Below are 15,331 nucleotides of genomic sequence, written 5' to 3' on the forward strand. Positions count from 1 at the left end.
GAAATGCTATAATAAGAAAAAAAGAAGGAAGGAGGAGTGGCCAGTCAGGTATGGGATGAAAAATGACTACATCTAGGACAGAAGATGCATGGATATTTGCTGAGCTCCACAATCTTGATGTCAGTCACTAACTCCTTATCTTTGCAGACATTTTTAATACTTTTTATTTTGTAATGAGCATAGACTCACAGGAAGCAGCAAAAATAATACAAAAGGTCACCTGTAACTTTCACTCACCTTCACCATTTTGTAGTCCCACCAACAGTGTAGGAGGGTTCCTTTTTCTCTGCAACATCGCCAGCATTTATCATTCTCAGTCTTTCAGATATTAGTCATCCTAAGTAGAGTGAGATGGTATCTCAAAGCGGTTTTGATTTGCATTTCCCAAATACTGAGTGATATTGAGCATTTTTTCATGTGTCTGTTGGCCATTCGTATATCTTCCTTCGAGAAATGCCTATTCAGCTTCTTTGCCCATTTTGTAAATGGGTTACTTGTTTTTCTGCTGTGAAGTTGTTTGAGTTCCTTGTATATTCTGGATATTAATCCTTTGTCAAATGTATATTTTGCAAATTTTTCTCCCACTCTGTTGGTTGTCTTTTCACTCTATTAATTGTTTCTTTTGCTATGCAGCAAAATTTTAGTTTGATATAATCCCATTTGTTTCTTTTTCCTTTTGTTGCCTGTACTTTTGGGGTCATATTCATAAAGTGTGTGTCCAATCCTACTTCCTGAAGTGTTTCCCCTATATTTTCTTTAAGGAATTTTATTGTTTCAGGGTGTATATTTAATTATTTAATCAATTTTGAGTTGATTTTGGTATATGGTGAGATGAATGGGTCTAGTTTCATTCTCATACATGTGAATGTCCAATTTTTCCAGCACCATTTACTGAAGAGGCAGTCTCTTCCTGACTGTGTAGTCTTGGTTCCTTTGTCAGAGATCAGATGGCTGTAGATGTATGGGTTGATTTCTGGGTCTTCTATTCTGTTCCCTTCATCCAAATGTCTGTTTTTATGCCAGTACCATGCTGTTTTGGTTACTATGGCTTTGTAGTATAGTCAGGGAGTGTTACACCTCTGGCTTTATTTTTTCGTTCAGGATTGCTTTGGCTATTCTTGGTCTTTTGTTACTCCATATGAAAGTTACAATTGTTGTTTGTTTGTTTGTTTTCCATTTCTGAGAAGAATGTCAATGAAATTTTGATGGGGATTGCATTGAATCTGTAGATCACTTTGGATAGTACAGACATTTTCACAATGTTAATTGTGGGGGATACTGAGATTAATAAAAAAACATGTATTTCATAGGGCCATAGCCTATAGCATAATAGGACCAAAGTCCTTAGATTAGGCTGTAGCTTAATAGTACCAAAGTCCTTAGTTTAGCAGGACCAAAGTCCTGTAGTTTAAGCCCTAGCCCAATTCTTTAGAAACCACACAGAAATGCTAAGATTGGGAAAAACCAGAAAACTTTCACACAACTAAAGTCCTTGATGTAGATAAAAAAAAATGAAACACAGCAAAAGTGATTGCTCCGAGGGCAGTTGCCATTGGTGAAGCTAAACCTAAATGATGGGAAAGTATGTGAGCTAAAATCTTCAAGGCTATTCTACTAGTTAGTGGTTGGGGGATGTTCCACATCTTACCCTCAGCTAGGTCTTTGAGTTTCTTAGGGAACTAAGTGCTTCCATGGTAATTATCTAATTGTTTCTTCATACAAAAATGTATGTCACAAGCTTAGTTTTATGGCTCCTTTTGATGGTAAATTGCTAAACTATTTTAAGTTACACCCGCTTTAATGAAAATTGTCATGTAGCCAGTTTATGTTTTCACTATGATTGATTAACCACCTGTGTTTCTTCTGTAACTTTCTTGCCTGCACAATAAAAACTGAGAGAAAACCTGACTCAGTGCTGTGTGTGGGGCCCTTCTCTCTTGAAGGAGTTCTCCCTGGTTGCAGTCACTTCAGGCCTCTCAGTGCTCTGAGTAATCTTTTGCATCTCAGTCACTCTGTGAGAGGTGACAACAGTTAATTCTTACAATCCAAGAGCATGGGATATCTTTCCATCTTCTTGTGTCCTCTTTAGTTTCTCTCAACAGTGATTTGTACTTCTCATCATACTAATTTTTCACATCCTTGGTTAACTTTATTGCTAGGTATTTTATTCTTTTGGTGACTACTGTAATTGGGCCAGCTTTCTTGATTTCTTTCTCTGCTAGTTCATTGTTGGAGTATAGAAATGCTACTAATTTTTGTGTGTTCATTTTGTATCCTGCAATTTTGCTGAAATCATTTATCAACTCTAAGAATTTTTTTGTAGAGTCTTTAGGCTGTTATATTATAGGATCATATCATCTACAAACAGGGACAGTTTGACTTCATCTTTTCCTAGCTGGATGCCCTTTATTTCCTTCTCTTCCCTGATTGCTCTGGCTAGTACTTCTAACACTATGCTGAATAGGAGTGATGAGAGTGGGCATCTTGGTCTTGTTCCTGTTCTTAAGAGAAAAACTTTCAAATTTTCCCCCTTCAGGATGATATTGGCAATGGGTTTATGATATATGGCTTTAATTGCGGTGAGATACTTTCCTTCTATACCCAATTTATAGAGAGCATCATGAATGAATGTTGAATTTTATCAAATGCTTTTTCAGCATCTATAGAGATGATCATATAGTTTTTCTCTTTGATTTTGTTGATGTGCTATATCACATTTACTCATTTGCATATGTTGAACCAACCTTGCATCCCTGAGATGAATCCCACTTGATCATGGTGTACAATTTTGTATACATGTTGCTATACTCTGTTAGCTAGTATTTTATTGAGGATTTTTGCATCTATATTCATCAAAGATATTGGCCTGTAGTTTTCTTTTTCTGTTGTATCTTTGTCTGGTTTTAGTATCAGGGAGATGTTTGCCTCATAGAATGAGTTTGAGAGAATAGCCTCTTTTTCAATTTTTGGGGGATGGTTTGTAGAGAATTGGCATTGATTCTTTTTAAGAGGTTTGGCAGAATTCTGCAATGAAGCCAGCTGGCCCTGGGCTTTTCTTTGTTGGGAGACTGCTGACTACAGCTTCAATCTCTTTGATCGTTACTGGTCGATCCATATTTTCTGTGTCTTCTTGGCTCAGTCTTGGTAGTTTGCATGTGTCCAGAAATTTATCCATTTCCTCCAGATTTTCAAATTTATTGGCATGTAGTTGTTTATAGTCGTCTCTAGTGATTCCTTGTATTTTTGAAGTATCAGATGTAATATCTCCTTTTTCATTTCTACTTTTTGTTATTTGTGTCTTCTCTCTTCTTTATTACGTCAGCCTTGCTAATGGCTTGTAAATATTATTTATCTTCTCAAAAAAAATCAACTTTTTGTTCCATTGATCTTTTGTATCATTTTGGGGGTTTCCATTTCATTTAGTTCTGCTCTGATCTTAATTATTTCTTTCCATCTACTAACTTTGGATTTGGATTGTTCTTGTTTTTCTAGTTCTTTAAGGTGAAGTGTTAGGTCATTTACTTGCCATCTTTCTGTTCTTCTGAAGGAAGCATTTAATGCAATAAACGTTTTTCTCTTTATTGTTGGCATTTTTATTATACTGGTGGGTTTCATTCTTTCTTGAGTATTTATAGGAGTGATGGTTGTTTTTCAGGTAACAGATCCAATACTCCCTTGAGAATTTCTTGTAAGGCTGGTTGTGTAGTAGTGAACTCCCACAGTTTTCATTTGTCTGGGAAATATACTATTTGTCCTTCATTTTGGAAGGGTAGCCTTGATGGGTAAAGTACTCTTGGCTGGCGATTTTTTTCTTTTAGCATTTTGAATATATCATCTCATTCTCTTCTTTTAGGGCTTCTGATGATATGTCTGAGGTTAGTCTGATAGAGGTTCCCTTATAGGTGATTTGACTCCTCTCTTGTCAGCACCACGCTCAGCCAGTGAGCGAACCGGCCATCCGTATATGGGATCCGAACCCGGGGCCTTGGTGTTATCAACACCGCACTCTACCGAGTGAGCCACGGGCCGGCCCTGACTCCTCTCTTGTAGCTTTCAAATTTCTCTCTTTGTCTTTGACTATAACATGTCTTGGAGAGAACCTTTTTGGGTTGAGTGTGTTTGGGGATCTTTGAGCCTCTTGAATCTGAAGATCTGTATTTCCCCCTATACCTGGGAAGTTTTCTGCTATTATTTTGTTGAATGTGTTTTCAATGCCATTTCCTTTCCCCCAACCCCCACCCTTTCTGGTATACCCATGATTCAAATATTTGAGTACTTAAGGTTGTCTGTTATCTCTCTTTGTTTTTCTTCAATTTTTTATTCCTTTTCTTTCTTTCTGTCAATCTTATTTCAAACAGGCTGTCTTCAAGGTCAGAAATTCTCTCTTCTGCTTGTTCTAGCATGCTGTTTAGGCTTTCTGTTGTTTTTTGGTTTTTTTATTCAATTTCATTGAATGAATCCTTCAGCTCCACAAGCTCTGCTACATTCTTTTTTAGGGCATTGATTTCTTTGAACGTTTCCTCTTTCAGGTCCTGTATACTTTTCTCATTTCAGTGTGTTGTCTAACTGAATCTTCTTGTATCTCATTTAGTTTTCTAAGAATTGATGCTTGAAATTCCTTATCAGTCATTTCAAGAACTTCCTGTTCTATAGGAGCCGGCATTTAAGATATTACATTCCTTTTCCTTAGAATTGTTGCTTGAAAATCCTTGTGAGTCGTTTCAAGAACTTCTTGTTCTATAGGAGCTGGTGTTTGAGAGTTATTATATTCCTTTGGTTGTGTTGTACTTTCTTGCTTTTTCAAATTTCTAGTATCTGCCCATTGGTGTTTAGTCATTGTGGCAGAGGCTTTAAAGGTCCACTCTTTCCTCCCTGGTGTCTGCAGCAGTGGCTGGGAGTGTTGCTGATGCTCTTCTGCCTGTTGCTGCCTCAGGGCTTGGGGATCAATGGGTTGGGACTCTTGGGGGTGGGGTCTCACCTGGCCTGGATGCTGCAGACGGTGCTGGGTTGGCACTGCTGCCTCGGGGCCTAGGGGTTGGTGGGTCAGCTTGAGTTAATTTTTGTATGCAGTGTGAGGTTTAAGTCAAGGTTTATTTTCTTTCTTTGAGTGTCCAGTTTTTCTAGCAATATTTTTTTAAAAACACTCTTTCCTCCTTGGTGTTGCTTCTGCAGCTTTGTCAAAAAACATTTAGGCACATTTATGTTGGTCTATTTCTGGGTTTTTTATTCTGTTCCATTGATGTAAGTGTCTTTTCTTCCAAATACATTACCATGATTAATATAGAAATGTAGTAAGACTTAATCTCAGTTATACTTTGAAACTGTGGGACAGAACCTGATTTTCCCAAGCTATTCCCCTAACCCCAGACAGAACAGGCCTTGGTGAGGAGAAGGGGAAATAGCAAAAGAAAATCTGCTTGACCAAGCAGAATGGGCTGGATTTCTAGGAGTAACAAATTCAGTTAATAATAATGTAAGAGTAGGGTTGACTAAATACATACTTCCTTAGGCTAAGACTTGATCTGAATTTTAGAATGTTTGTTCCTTAGGCTAAGACTGGATTTGAAGGTCAGGATGTTTGCTCCTTAAATGAATGCCTTATGGCTTAAGATAACATCTGTAAACTCTCTCCTTGAGTTGTCTTTGCAGATGACAAATAACTACAAGTCTGCTTTGAATTCTGTACACCTGCAGACTCGAAGGAGCCAAGGAGGACCTTAGTGAGGATGCCAGAACTAAATACACTGACCTCACCATTGACCAATCAGATTCCCACACAACTCCCAGGACCACCACTCATGATTTTGCTGTATAAATGCTTGTGGTTTTAAGCAGTCCAGGAGCATGAGCCCTTTTGACTGCCATCATGCTCCTTTGAATGACCCTCCAAATAAATGCTAAACTTTAACATTGCAAACTTAGGCATGAGAGACTTCTTTAATCATTTTGGCATGGCAGACCATGAATCCTCCTCCCTTGGTCCAGTAAAATCTTCCCACTTTATTCTTTATCAAAATTTTTAAATTCTAGTTTGTTTTTCTTTCCATATAATTCTTAGGTTGAGTTCGTCCATGCATATAAAAAAATCTTGAGATTTTGACAGAAATTGTATTAAACCTGTATTTCAACATAGAACCAATTGCCAACTTTACTATACCGAGTCTTCCAATCCATGAACATAGTATGTCTATTCATTAATTTAGATTCTCTTGATTTCTTTCATCAGTGTCTTGTAATTTTTTACCATACAGATCCTGTGGATATATTTTCAAATGTATACCTAGGTATTTAATTATTTTCTGGAGTGATTGTAAATGAAATTTTGTTTTCTCAATTTTAGTTTCAATATTTTCATTGCTAGCATATTGGAACATGATTGATTTTTGTGTATTGATCTTGTATCCAACAAATTTGTGAACTCATTGTTTCTAGAAGCTTTTTTTTTGTAAATCCCTTTGATTTTTCTAAGTAGGCAATCATATTTCTGCAAATAAAACAGTTATTTTCTGCTCTTCTAATCTGTGTACTTTTTATTCCCTTTTCTTGCCTTATTGCACTGGATGGAATATGAGCGATGAGAGCAGAGATCCTTACCTTGTTCCCAATCTTAGGAAAAAAGCATCCTGTTTTTCACCATTAAGTGTGCTGTTAGTTTAGAATTCTTATATATGCTCTTTATCATGTTAAGGAAGTTTCTCTCTATTCCTTGTTTGCTGATAGTTTTTATCATAAATATGCGTTAGATTTTTCCAAATGGTTTTTCTGCATCAATTGATATAGTTATACGATGTTTCTTCTTTAGCCTGTTGGAATAATAAATTATAATAATGAATTTTGGAATGTTGAACCAGCTTTATATATTTGGATAGGTCAATTGCTGGGATGTAGGTGAAGGCCCTGATTTTAACTGTAGATATGTCTATTTCTCCTTTCAATTCTATCGGTTTTTGCTTCATGTATTTGCAACCCCTGCTGTTTGGTGCACACACATTTAGGATTACTATGTCTTCTTGGTGAATTGATCCTGTTAACATTATGTAATGTCTCTCTTTGGCCCTGGTAATTTCTTTTGCTCTAAATTCTACTTCATTTCATTTTAATATAGTCATTACTGCTTCTTTTACTGATTAAAGCTTTCATAATATATCTCTTTCCAATATTTTACTTTTATCCTTCCTGTGTTATTTTATTTGAAGTCAGTTCCTTGAAGATAGCATCTAGTTGGGTAATTTTTTATTTACCATGCCAATCACTGCCTTTTATTTGAATATTTCAACCATTTACATGTTAGGGCTTAATTTTTTATCATTACTTTTCTCTCTGTGTATTCTGTTTCTCATTCCTCTGTTTCCCTTTTTCTTGACTTCCTGTGTCTTACTTAAACATATTTTATGCTTTTTAATAGCACCACATCAGATAATGTTATAATTTTTGCTTCCACCATCAAACATAATTTTGAAAACTCACAATGAGAGAGCTTCCTTTAGCCATTCTTTAAAGGTAGGTTAGCTGATGACAAATTCTTAGTGTTTCTTAATCCCAGAATGTCTTTATTTTTCTCTTATTCCTGAAGGATGTTTTGGATTAATATAGAATTCAGGGTTGACAGTTCTTTTCATTCAGCTCTTGAAAAATTTAATGCCACTTCTTTATGGCTTCCATAATTTTAGATGAGAAATCCAATGTCATTCAAATTATTTTTTCCCCATAGGTAAAATCATCATTTCTTTCTAGCCCTTTCAAGATTTGCTCTTTGTCTTTAGTTTTCAGATGTTTGATTCATCCTCACCCTCTTTCTTCTCTCTTTCCTGGATTCCAATGATATGAATGTTAGATCCTTCACTATTGTCCCACGTGTTCCTGAAGCCCTGCTCACTTATTTATTTATTTTGTTGTTGTTGTTCAAACAGGATAATTCCAACTGATCTGTCTTCAAATTCATTGATTCTTTCCTCATGTCCTGGCCAATGTACTACTGAGCCTGTCCAGTAAGTTTTTAAATTTCGATTAGTATATATTTTAGATCGATAATTTCCCTTTAGTTTTTTATGTATAGTCTACTTCTTTGCTGTGATTTTCTATTTTTTTTATTTGTTTCAAAAGTGTTCACAATTTCTCTTGGAAACATGTTTATGATGGCCGCTTTAAAATTCTTATCAGATAATTCCAACATTTAACTCATCACAGTTTTGGCATTTGTTAATTGTTTTTTCTCTTTGAAGTTGTGATTATCCTGGTTCTTGGCATGATGAATGATTTTCTATTGTATGCTGTACGTTTGGGGTAGTATGTTGTGAGACTATGGCTTATATTTAATCTTTTAGCAGCCAGTCACTGTGTTTATGTGTAGTGTGCAGGTCCACGTACAGATGGCTGTTCTTCTCCCCACTGGACCTACCATCACAATCTCAGAAAAAATGGAACTCTGGCTCACACTGCCTCATTGCAGGCAGGTGGGGTGAAAGTTCAGTCTCCATCAACACCTTCCCTGCAAAAGCATGGCACTGACTCTTACCACCTCTTTTCCTCTGACTGGGGGCATAAATTCAGATCTCTCTTTAGTCCTACTGACACCAGGAAGTTGGAAAGCAGAGGGGTTGCACTCATTCTTACTACCTTTTTGCTGCAGGGTGGGGTGTAAGCTCAGTTCCCTACTGGGGTCTGCTGAAATCAGTGGGGGAGGGAGGAAGGGCAAGCAAAGTGCTGCCTAGCCCCACTTCTTACCACCTTACTCAGTCTCATTGATGCCAGATGGGGGTGGAGGCTCTGCTCTCTAATATGCACAGCTGACATTAGGGTGTATGGGAAAGCAAGGTACTGACTAGACCCACCTTGCACTGTCATATTCTTCCCCATGAGCTTCCCACTAGGTGCCACTGACACAAACCTGGTAGGGGAATTGAAGCACCAACTATTTCTGCTGAGCAAGGATGAAAGATTAATTCCCCACTTGGTTCCACCAATATCACCCCAGGGTAAGTACAGTACTGCTTCTGCTGAAATTTCAAGAGGATTTCAGTTTTTCTGTTGGTGTTTGGCTGGAGTTGAGAAGGTATTGTCAGAAAAGTTTGGGGGTTTTTTTTTTTGTTGTTGTTGTTCTGTTGAGCTACCCTTTTTCCAGACCTTTGGAATGGGAACCAAGCTTTTCTTGAAGCTCATTTTGTCTGTGTCTGTTGGTAGTAATGGGTGGCAGGCTTCTTCTGTGCCCTGTCCAGGATATGTGTGAGGCAAAAAGAAAACCCACAGAACTCACCATTATGTTGTTACTCAGATTCAAGATCTTTACACGGTCTGACTTCCTCTTTCCACCTTTCAGTGTCTTTCTATGTTTGCTTTTGTGTTACGCAGAGGGTGTTTTACTTGTAAGAAGAAGGACCTGGAAGGAATGGGAATATTTCATCTTGTCCAGAATTGAAAGTCTCTTGGGTATTTTTTTTATTATTCATTATGAATATTCATGGGGTGTAAAGTTGACCATCACCACTCATGACCAAGATGTGATGGCTACATCAATACTGGCAGCATGCACATTACCACAAATTCTGATTATACCCCATGTCCTCCACCCAATTAACTCAACCTCACTCCCCCTCCCCCTTTCCCCCACCTCACTTTGTGTCCCTATGTATGCTCTCTCCCTCTGCAGGTCCAAAGCACTATTATGTTCTTTCTTTTCCTCCTTTTTTCTCTCTTAGCTCCCACTTATGAGTGAGGACATTTGGTATATTTCTCTCTGTGCTTTGCTATTGCTCAACATAAGTTTCTCCAAGCTCATTCATGTTGTTGCCAGTGGAAGAATTTCAATCATTTTTAGGTCAGAGTAGCATTCTATGGTGTATATATACCACATTTTCCCTATCCAGTTGTCCATTGATGGACATTTAAGTTGGTTGCATATCTTAGCTATTGTAAATAGAGCTGTTATGAACATGGGAGTGCAGGTATCCCTTCAACGTGATGATTTCCATTCCTTTGGGTATATACCCAGAAGTGAGATAGCTGGATCATATGGTAGATCTATCTGTAGTTGTTTGAGAAACCTCCATACTGTTTTCCATAGTGGTTGTACTAATCTACAGTTCCACCAACAGTATAGGAGAGTTCCCTCTCTCTACATCCTTGTCAGCATTTGTTATTCTCTGTCTTTTTGATTATAGCCAGTCTAACTGGCATGAGATGATATATCAACGTGGTTTTAATTTTCATTTCCCTGATGATGAGTGATGTTGAACATTTTTTCATGTACTTGTTGGCCATTTGTAAGTCTTCCTTTGAAAAATGTCTATTCAGCTTCTTTGTCCACTTTTTAATTGGGTTATTTGGTTTTTTATTGTGGAATTGTTTGTGTTCCTTGTATATTATGCATATTGATACCTTGTCAGATGTACAGTTTGCAAAAATTTTCTCCCACTCTGTAGGTTGTCATTTCACTCTGTCGATTGTTTCCTGGGCTGTGCAGAAGCTTTTGTTTTATGTAGTCTCATTTGTTTATTTTTTCTTTTGTTGCTTGTGCTTTGGGGCTCTTGTTCATAAAGTCTGTGACCAGAACTCATTCCTGAAGTGTTTCACCTATATTTTCCCATAGTAATTTTACAGTTTCAGGTCTTCTACTTAAGTCTTTAATCCACTTTCAGTTGATTTTAGTATATGGTGAGAGGTGCTTGTCTAGTTTTATTCTTCTACATCTGGATACCCAATTTTCCCTGCACGACTTATTGAAGAGGGAGTCTTTTCCCCAATGTAGGTTTTTGTTGCCTTTGTCAAATATTAGATGGCTGTTAAGTATGAGAGGTGATTTCTTTGCTCTCTATTCTGTTCCACTGGTCTGAGTGTCTATTTTTATGCCAGTGCCATGCTGTTTGGGTTGCTATAGCTTTGTAGTATAATTTGAAGTCAGGTTGTGTTATACCTATGGTTTTATTTTTTTTCTCATGGTTGCTTTGGCTCTTTGGGGTCTTTGGTTGTTCTATATGAATGGTAAGATTGTTTTTTCTGTCTCACTCACAAATGTCATTGGTATTTTGATGGGAATTGCAGTGAATCTGTAGATCACTTTGGGTAGCATAGACATTTTTACAAGGTTAATTCTTCCAATCCAAGAGCATGGAATGACCTTTCCATCTTTTTGTGTCATCTTTAATTTCTTTCAGTAGTTGTTTGTAGTTGTCATTATAGCGATCTTTCACCTCCTTGGCTAACTTTGTTCCTAGGTATTTTTGTGTGTGTGTGACTATTGTAAATGGGTTTACTTTCTTGATTTCTCTTCCTGTTAGCTCACTATTGGAGAACATAAATGCAACTGATTTGGGGGGCATTTATTTTGTATCCTGCAATGTTACTGAAATTATTAAACAGCTCTAGCAGTTTTTTGATAGAGCCTTTAGGTTTTTCTATATATAGTATCATGTCATCTATAAATAGGGACAGTTTGACTTCATCTTTTCCAGTCTGGATGTCCTTTATTTCTTTGTCTTGCCTGTTTGCTCTGGCTAGTACCTCCCGTACTATGTTAAATAGAAGTGGTGAGAGTGGGCATCCTTGTCTTCTTCCTGTTCTTAAGGGAAAAGCCTTCAGTTTTTCCCCTTTCAGAATGATATTGGTGGTGGGCTTGTCAAAGATACCTTTTACTATGTTGAGATACTTTCCTTCTATACCTAATTTGTTGAGAGGCTTTACCATGAAGGGATGTTGAATTTTCTCAATGCTTTTTCAGCATCTATTGAAACAATCATATGGTTTTTGTCCTTGGTTTTGTTGATAAGATGTATCACATTAATTGACTTTCATATGCTGAACCATCCTTGCATCACTGGGATGAATCCTGCTTGATCATATTGCATAGTTTTTTGGATGTATTGCTGTATTCTGATTGCTAATATTTTGTTGAGGATTTTTGTGTGTATATTCATCAAAGATATTGGCCTGTGATTTTCTTTTTTTGTTGTGTGTTTATCTGGTTTTAGTATCAGAGTTATGTTGGCCTCATAGAATGAGTTTGGGAGAATAGCTTCTGTTTCAATTTTTTTGAATAGCTTAAGAAGAATTGGTATTAATTCTTCTTTAGAGGTTTGATAGAATTCAGCTGTAGAATTTATTCAGGTAGTAAAGCCATCCAGACCCAGGCTTTTCTTTGTTGGAAGACTGCTGATTACTGCTTCAAACTTGTTGCTTGTTATTGGTCTGTTCTGGTTTTCTAGCTCTTATTGATTCAGTCTGGGTAGTTTGTATGTGTCTAAAAACTAATCAATTTCTTCCATGTATTCATAGTTGTTGTCATACAGTTGCTTATAATAGTCTAATGATTCTTCATATTTCTTGGGTTTAGGTTGTAATGTCTCCCTTTTCATTTCTGGTTTGTGTTATTTGGGTCCTCTCTCTCTCTCTCTTTCTTTCTTTCTTTCTTTTTTTTGTTAACCAAGCTAATGGTTTGTCTATTTATCTTCTCAGAAAAACAGCTTTTTGTTTCATTGATCTTTTGTATCATTTTGGGGGTCTCTATTTCATTTAGTTCTGCTCTGATCTTAATTATTTATTTCCATCTATTACCTTCAGGATTGGATTGTTGTTGTTTTGAAGTCTTTTAATTCTTTTGATGTAAGCATTTAGTGCAATAAACTTCCCTTTTAGTACTGCTTTCGTGGTTTCTCATAGGTTTTGGTATGATGTATCTTTATTTTCATTAGTTTCAAGAAATATTTTGATATCCTGTTTAATTTTTTCTTGGACCCATAGGTCATTCAGGAGCCTGTTGTTTAGTTTCCATGTATTTGCATAGTTTCCAGTGTTTTGCTTATTATTAATTTCCAGTTTTAATCCATTTTGGTCTGAGAAGATACTTGGAATCAATTCATTTTTAAAAAATTTGCTTAGACTAGCTTTGTGAACAAATATTTGGCCTATCCTGGAGAATGTTCCATGTGCTGATGAGAAGAAAGTATATTCTGGGCCAGCCTGTGGCTCACTCGGGAGAGTATGGTGCTGATAACAGCAAGGCCATGGGTTCAGATCCTATATCGGGATGGTTGGTTAGCTCACTGGGCAAGCATGGTGCTGACAACACCAAGCCAAGGGTTAAGATCCCCTTAACTGGTCATCTTTAAAAAAAAAAAAGTATATTCTTTAGTTTTGGGGTGAAATGTTCTGTATATATCTGCCAGGTCCAGTTGGTCTAAGGTGTAGTTTAAAACCTGTGTCTCTTTGTTGATTTGTTGCCTTGATGATCTGTCTAATGCTGAGAGATGGGTGTTCAGGTCACCCACCATTAACGTATTAGCGTCTGTTTCTTTCTTTAGGTCTAAGAGTGTTTGCTTTATATATCTGGGTGCTACAGTATTGGGTGCATCCATATTTATGATTGTTATAACTTCAAGCTAAATGAATCCCTTTATAATTATATAGTGGCTTTGTTGTCTCTTTTTATGGTTTTCAGTTTAAAGTCTATTTTATCCAATATAAGAATAGCTGCTCCTGTTTGTTTTTGGTTTCCATTTGCATGGTATATCTTTTTCCATCCCTTCACTTTTAGTCTGTATGTGTCTTTACAAGTGAGGTGGATCTCTTGAAGACAACATATACTTGGGTCTAGCATTTTAATACAGTAAGTCAGCCTGTGTCTTTAGAATTGGGAGTTTAATCCATTCATGTTTAGGGTAGTTTTTGACAGGTATTGTTTAATCCCTGTCATTTAGTTGTTTTTTGTTTAGATATTTTAAATATCTTTCCATCATTACTTCCCCTTTTATTTCTCTTCTTTAATGTTAGGTGGAAATTTGAGGTGGCATTTCTCTTTCTCATTTGCATTTTTGTTTTAATGGCGGGTTTTGCTCTTTTTGTGTATCTGTGATAGTGATCATCATTATTCAGCTTCCAGATGAAGGAGTCCCTTGAGAATTTCTTGCAGTGCTGGTCGTGTCATGGTAAATTCCCACAATATTTGTTTGTCTGGGAAATACACTATTTCTCCCTCATTTCTGAAGACAATCCTTGCTGGGTATAGAATTCTTAGCTGGCAATTTTTTTCTTTTAGCATTTTGAATACATCATTCCATTTTCTTCTGGTTGGTAGGGTTTCAGTTGAGAAGTCTGCTGCTTGTCTGGTGGGGGTTCCCTTAAAGGTGATTTCGTGCTTTTCTCTTGCTGCTTTTAGAATTCTCCCTTTGTCTTTGAGTTTTGCCAATTTAACTATAACATGTCTTGTAGAGGATATGTTTGGATTGAACCTGTTTGGGGACCTTTGAGCTTCCTGGGTCTGAATGTCTGCATCTCTCCCTACCCCTGGGAAGTTTTCTGTTATTTCCTTGAATAGGTTTTTAATACTTTTTCCTTTCTCCTCCCCTTCTGGAATACCCATGATTTGGATATTAGAGCACTTGAGGTTGTCTGCTAGCTCTCTTACATTTTCTTTATTATTTTTAACTCTTTTTTTCTTTTGGGGGGGTTGTCTTCCTGTGTTATTCAGAAAAGACCATCTTTGAGATCTGAAAGTCTTTCTTCTGCTTGCTCTAGCTGGCTTCTCAAGCTCTCTGTTGTGTTTTTTATTTCATTGAGTGAATCTTTCATTTCTAGGAGTTGTGCTACACTCTTTTTTAAGGTATTAATCTCTTCGCAAATTTCCTCTTTCATATTCCGGATATTTTTTTCTTGCTTCCTTGTGTTCTCTAATTGAGTCTTCTCTTATCTCTTCAAGATATCTTAAGATCTTTGCTTGGAATTCCTTTTCAGACCTTTCATGGTATCCCTGTTCTATGGGGTCTGGTATTTGTGCATTACTGTACTCCTTCAGTTGTGTCATATCCTCTTGTTTGTTTGTAGTTGTAGTATTTTTTCATTGATGTTTGGTCATCTGGTAGAGGACACACTTCTTCTTTTACTCTGGGGTTGGCTATGAGGATAAAGATTTCCTCCTCTATTTGCAGGCTCTACTGTTGACTCTTCTTATATCAATATAGTCGAGTATGCAGCAGAAATATATGGAATGCTTCATGAATTTGCATGTCATCCTTATGCTGAGGCCATTCTAATCTTCTCTGTATCATTCCAATTTTAGTATACATGCTGCCAAAGTGAGCAGTCAGTATGGTTTTTAAAAACAAATGACAATAACTAATTTGAGTGGAACAAAATATTTTCCAAGCAATGAAAGTATTTTTGGAGCCACATAATGAATTAGAATAATTCATTATTCTATCTAATAAAATCCATACTTTGCAAATCTCTTTTTTGCTTTCTCTTATTTGTTCTTTTTCATCATTATCTAAATATCCATCTGGTTTTATTGCATTCTGACCCTGCAAGTTATATAAATGTTGTACTAGCCCTGCATTTTTCTCAA

The 15,331-nt window shown here is 36.7% G+C and overlaps 1 non-coding gene across 1 annotated transcript; it reads right to left on the reverse strand.

Annotated features, from left to right (window-relative positions):
- Positions 1-14,963: 14,963 nt before the first annotated feature.
- On the reverse strand, positions 14,964-15,070 carry LOC134368774 (U6 spliceosomal RNA). The gene has a single exon (XR_010022483.1). It is a non-coding gene; the product is annotated as a U6 spliceosomal RNA (small nuclear RNA).
- Positions 15,071-15,331: the final 261 nt, after the last annotated feature.

This window comes from Cynocephalus volans, chromosome X, assembly GCF_027409185.1.
Source record: "Cynocephalus volans isolate mCynVol1 chromosome X, mCynVol1.pri, whole genome shotgun sequence".
NCBI classification, from domain to species: Eukaryota; Metazoa; Chordata; class Mammalia; order Dermoptera; family Cynocephalidae; genus Cynocephalus; species Cynocephalus volans.